This window comes from Eurypyga helias, unplaced genomic scaffold, assembly GCF_000690775.1.
Source record: "Eurypyga helias isolate BGI_N326 unplaced genomic scaffold, ASM69077v1 scaffold32264, whole genome shotgun sequence".
NCBI lineage: Eukaryota > Metazoa > Chordata > Aves > Eurypygiformes > Eurypygidae > Eurypyga > Eurypyga helias.
The window spans coordinates 1-5,409 of NW_010247431.1; the positions used below are offsets into that span (position 1 = coordinate 1).

The 5,409-nt window shown below is 51.3% G+C and overlaps 1 long non-coding RNA gene across 1 annotated transcript; it reads left to right on the forward strand.

The window, feature by feature from the left end:
* Positions 1-1,487: 1,487 nt before the first annotated feature.
* On the forward strand, positions 1,488-5,409 carry LOC104508955. Its single transcript, XR_727884.1, has 5 exons — positions 1,488-1,686; positions 1,897-1,983; positions 3,816-3,913; positions 4,900-4,960; positions 5,152-5,409. It is a non-coding gene; the product is annotated as an uncharacterized LOC104508955 (long non-coding RNA).

Here is a 5,409-nt window from a genome sequence, read left to right on the forward strand (position 1 = left end):
GGGCTTTGCCCTCCGCCGCCCTGCAGCCAGCACCGAGCCTCGCTGGAGTGCCTGCGGGTCCCTCTCCCAGAGGCTCTGCTTGAGCTCGCTGTGTTTGCCTTGGAGCATTGGGTCTGGACCGTGTCGGAGAAGGGAACAGAGCTGGGGAAGGGGCTGGAGCACCGTTTCTGGGAGGAGTGGCTGGGGTGGGGGGGTGCAGCCTGGAGAAGAGGAGGCTCAGGGGAGACGTTATTGCTCCCTACAGCCCCCTGAAAGGGTGCAGAGAGTTGGGGGTCAGTCTCTTCTCCCAGTGTCAGGCATTGGAACTGTGTGCTCAGAGCCGGGGCATGGGGAGTCACCATCCCGGGAGGGATTTATGAGACAGGACATGGTTTAATGGTGGTATTAGCAGCATTAGGTTAACGGTCAGACGTGATGATCTTAAAGGTCTTTTCCAACCTAAAGACTCTGTGATTCTAAAATCACCCCCGCCGGGGGTGCGACGTGTGCTGGTGGTGGTATGGGCCAGCAGCAGCACCGTGTGACTCCAGGCTGGGTTTGCTCGCTGTGGCTGGGCAGAAGTCGCTGAGTGTAAAGCTCGTTGCTGCTGGTTTCCATCACCTCTCCTGCTCACAGCCATTACACTGCTTATTTCAAGGGTTGAGTTCAAGTTTGTCAGGTTGCGGTTCCAAAAATCATCCAAGTGTTGGATCTGGTAGTGCTATTTTCTAGTTTTTTGGTTTGTGTGCCCTTTGCTCTCCAGAAATGAAGAGTGTCGGCTCATGCTTATTTCCCAAATACTTGCTCTTAAAATGTCTTGGGGAGCAGTTCCCGGATGAGCCCATGTCAGAGCTCTTTTCCCCAGCAGAAAGGAGAGCAGAGCAGTTCAACTCGTGTAGCAAACAGATAAGAGACAGGATTGTAACTGCTCCTGGTGTCAGGCTTGTTTTCTCGATGTCACCGTTGCTCTGCACGCTGAACCCCAGAAGGGAGATAGTTCATAACACTTGATACAAATCCTCATCTTACTTCTTTTTCCAAGGCCTAAGGTACGATGACTAAAACTCTTTAAATCTCTCCTAGCAAAGTTCTTGCGTCCACAGAATAATCTGTTTCTTCTTCACTGAGAGCCGTAATTTAATAGAGCTGGTGCTGGGCTGCGCTACCTTCCCTTGTGCTGTGGCGTAACTGACCCAACTAATTCATGTTCTCAGCTTGGCCCCTCGCAGCACATGTGATTTTGGCAGCGCTTTACCTCTTTCCAAACTTCAGTCTTCTACTTGTGAGATGCTGAACAAGGTGGAGAGCATTTTCCACTCTGGGATTCTGAAGCAGCAGTGGCCAGGCATTGCAGATTTCTGTTCCACGCCAGTTTAGTCAGCAGAGGCCAAAATGACCCTTTTGCCACAGGAAGCTCTTGAGCGCATTCGCTCTGGCTGCTGTTGCAGTCTCTGCTTGGTGGAGAATTCCTGTAACGCTGAACTTCAGAGGCTTCTCTTTCTTTGCAGAAAAAGTTAGAAAACCTGAAGAGTCTAGACCTTTTCAATTGCGAGGTAACCAACTTGAACGATTACAGAGAAAACGTATTCAAGCTCCTCCCACAACTCACATACCTCGATGGCTACGATCGGGATGACAAAGAAGCGCCAGACTCTGATGCAGAGGGCTACGTGGAGGGCTTAGACGACGAGGAGGAGGATGAAGATGGTATGTGAATTGTGCTACTTAGTGTACGTAAGTTAAAAGAGCGATGTGCTGCCTAGTACGTTCTGCTTCCAGCTCTGACTTGACTTGACAGAAGGAAGCAGCTCCTTCCTGACTGATGTAAAGGAGAAGTACCTCAGTGTCCTCTGAAGGAACGAGGGGAAAGGAGATGGGCAGGGCCTGAAAGAACTACTTTCTCAGTCTTATCCCTAGTGAAAGATCGGGATGACAAAGAAGCACCGGACTCTGATGCAGAGGGCTACGTGGAGGGCTTAGACGACGAGGAGGAGGATGAAGATGGTATGTGAATTTGTGCTGCTTGGTGTACGTAAGTTGAAAGACTGATACACTGCGTGGTGTGTTTTGCTTCCAGCTCTGAATTGTTGGCAGGAAAAGGGTGTCCTCAGCAGCTCCTTCCTGACTGCTGTAAAGCAGAAGTGCCTCAGTGTCCTCCGAGGGAGCGCGGGGAGAGGAGATGGGCAGGGCCTGAAAGCTACTTTCTCAGTCTTATCTTAGCGAAAGGTGGGGGGTGAAGGGGTGGTAGAAGAAAGGAGGAGGAATAAGAGACTGAAAGAGTTCAGGGAATGGAACGAGAATGTGAGGCGGAAGTGGGTAAGAAAGGATGGTGTGGACATGCTGCAGTTTACCAGGAGCGGTACGATGTGGGAAGTATGAGCAGTTGTGTAGAGCCTGATGGAGCAGGGCAGGGTGGAGAGCCAGACTGGGCATGGAAACAAGTAGCTGAGTCAAGGAACTAAGTAAAGGAGCCAGGGCACTAACAGGAGTCTGTAGCTGTTCCGTGAGGACAAAATGATCTAGTTGAGATGAGGCAGAAGAGAGGAGAGTGTCTGAAGTCTGCCTGGGGCAAGCTCTGTGAAAGGCACTAATGAAGCAGCGAGCAGCTTCCTAATGTTAGGAAGAAGCATGGTGGGCTCCACTGTGCTGTAGGTGCCGTTCTGCTTCCCGGCAGGCTGCACTCGGAGGCAGCAGTGTAGCAGTCGGATGGGTATCCGGCTGAGTTTGGGGAATTTGCTAGACTCTTCAAACCCAGCCGCACAGCAAAAGCAGAATAGCTGGACTTGCACTTTTCCCTCGAGTGCTGAGTGTGAGCTCTGGAGAGGGGCGAGCGCTGCGGCAGAGTGGTGCAGCCAGCCAGGTTTAGCAGGGACAGGTTCTCATGAGAGCACAAGTCTGGGCCTGCATGCAGATGCATGCAAAAGCTCCAAAACGCCATTCCTGCAGCATGGAAAGCACTTTCTGGTTTGTCGCTTGGGCTAGCTGCGTTGCATCTCTTTCCTCTTGAAAAGAGATTGCAAAGCCGTAGGGTGGATTGTGTGTGTGACCCTTCTGTGTCGCCTGAAGGCAAGGGATGTCCCTCGGTGAGGGCTCCCAGGGCATGGTTGGCTTCTGAAGTGCTGCTCTGTCCTTGCGGGGAGCAGATGGACACTTGCAGACAAAGAGCTGCAAGTGAAGATGAAGATCTACGAGGAACCTGGGGGGGCTTTTCCCAAGGGCAGGGAGTGCCAGGACAAGGGGTAACGGGTTTAAACGGACAGAGGGAGCTGGAGATGGGACATCAGGAAGGAATTCTTCCCACAGAGGGTGGGGAGCACTGGGACAGGTTGCCCAGAGAAGCTGTGGATGCCCCATCCCTGGAAGTGTCCAAGGCCAGGCTGGATGAGGCTTGGAGCAACCTGGTCTAGTGGAAGGTGTCCCTGCCCATGGCAGGGGGTGGGGCTGGGGGTGCTTTAAGGTCCCTTCCAACTGAAACCATTCCGTGATTCTATGATCTGCAAGTGTCCTACAGGCTCAAAACCATGTGTTAGTAATGGACACTGGAGCAGCTGAAGCCAGAGCAGCCCCGAGGCTGCCGTGACTTACTGTCAGGGCCCCTGAAGCCCTAGAGCAGCTCAGACCATGGGCAGCTGCCACACAACCCTGTCATTAGCCTAAAGAGGCTCAGGGCGACATCCCGCCCTGTCTAGCAGCTGGAGAGCTGCCTTTAACCCTGTCCTGCCCTTACGCAGTGCTTGCAGGTTGCTCCTTGTGTGGGTAGCTCAGGTCTCAGGTGGCAATGTTGGGGGGGAAAAGTAAACTTCAAAGGACTGAGTTGATCTTGTTTGCCTGTACAGAAGAGGAGTATGATGATGATGCTCAGGTAGTAGAAGATGAAGAAGATGAGGAGGAAGAGGAGGAAGGAGAAGAGGAGGATGTGAGCGGAGAAGAGGAGGTGAGGATTTATGCAGTTAATAACAGGCATGCAGTCAAAATTGTCTAACTGGGAAGAGTTAGGCAAGAAATGGAGCAAATATCAGAGGCTTTCAGTACTTGAAGCGTGCACTTTCTTTTTCACTTGAGAAGCGTGGCAGGGGGGTGGCTTTGAGGCGTGCCTGTCTATGAGCCAGCTGCCATCTAGTGACCATTGACACGAAATCGTTCTGTTTATCGCGCTGTCAAACAGTACTGCCGGGAGGGCCTGCAGGCCTCGCCTGTGGTGCCTTAGCAGGGCTGTAACCCCCGTACGGACGGGAGAGCGGTACCGGAATCGCTGACCCTCTGCTCTCGGGAGGGTTCCCTTTTGGGCACGTACCTTGCGATGCTTCAGGATGTTTAAATTCTCAGCGCGTGGGGTGCGAGGAACCGGTCACGCCTGCTGAGGCTTTGCTGATATCGCAGCCCCTGGGAACAGGGCTAGGAATTGGCTGTAGGAGGTTGTGTTGTCCATCTTCCGGCCAAACACTCCTAGATATTTAACTGAATGGCTGGTCAGCCTCTTCGCAAAACCAACAGCAGCTCCTCCGCCTCTGGAGGTGTCAGTTCATGTTTTCAACTCTCTCTGCCCCCTAGAATATGTGTTTTTGCTGACCAGTCAAGTTTTACTGACCTCAGGGCCAAAAATCTGCAGCCACGTATCAGCGTGGAGTATACAGCTCTTCCCTTGCCGAAGACTTGGGGCGAGAAGGGGCCGCTCCAATCGCGTGTGAGTTCTGCAGCAAAGCTCAGGCCAGAGTCCAGTTATGCTGTAGCACAGAACCCAGCACTTACATAAGTGCGTGGGACGTGTCTGCCTCCTTGTTTGTTTTTTGTTTAAGATGCTTCAAGGACTTGAAGCAACTCTCACTTTTAAAAATGCACTTGGATATTGCCAAATTGTGGAAGGGCCTGCGCTGAAACCAACTTTTTAATCCTTCTTTTCCTTTTTTTTTTGAACTCTAGGAGGATGAAGAAGGCTACAACGATGGTGAGGTAGATGACGACGAAGATGAAGAAGAGCCCGGTATGGCACTAACTCAGTTTTTGCTAGAGATAAAGTAATACTGCTGTCGTGTTTCGGGAGTAGAGTACCGGTTTTCAAAAAGCAGGCTCACGCCTGTGTTCCGGCTGCCACAGGAGAGCTTGTGGAACTTGTTCAGCTTCTCAGAGCGTGAGGGAGTGCTCGTGTAATTGAAGTTGTGTTTCATTTTCTAGATGAAGAACGGGGACAGAAGAGAAAACGAGAACCTGAAGACGAAGGGGATGAAGACGACTAAACTGAATAACCTATTTTGAAAATTTCCTATTGTGATTTGACTGTTTTTACCCTGTATTTCCCCTTCCCACACCCCTGACCTTTTTTTTTCTCTTTTTTTCTTTTTTTTTTTTTTTTTCTGATTGTAATGTTGCTGTGGGAACGAGAGGGAGAAGCAGACTGGGTGGGCAAGGGAATAAAATACTATTTTTACTGCC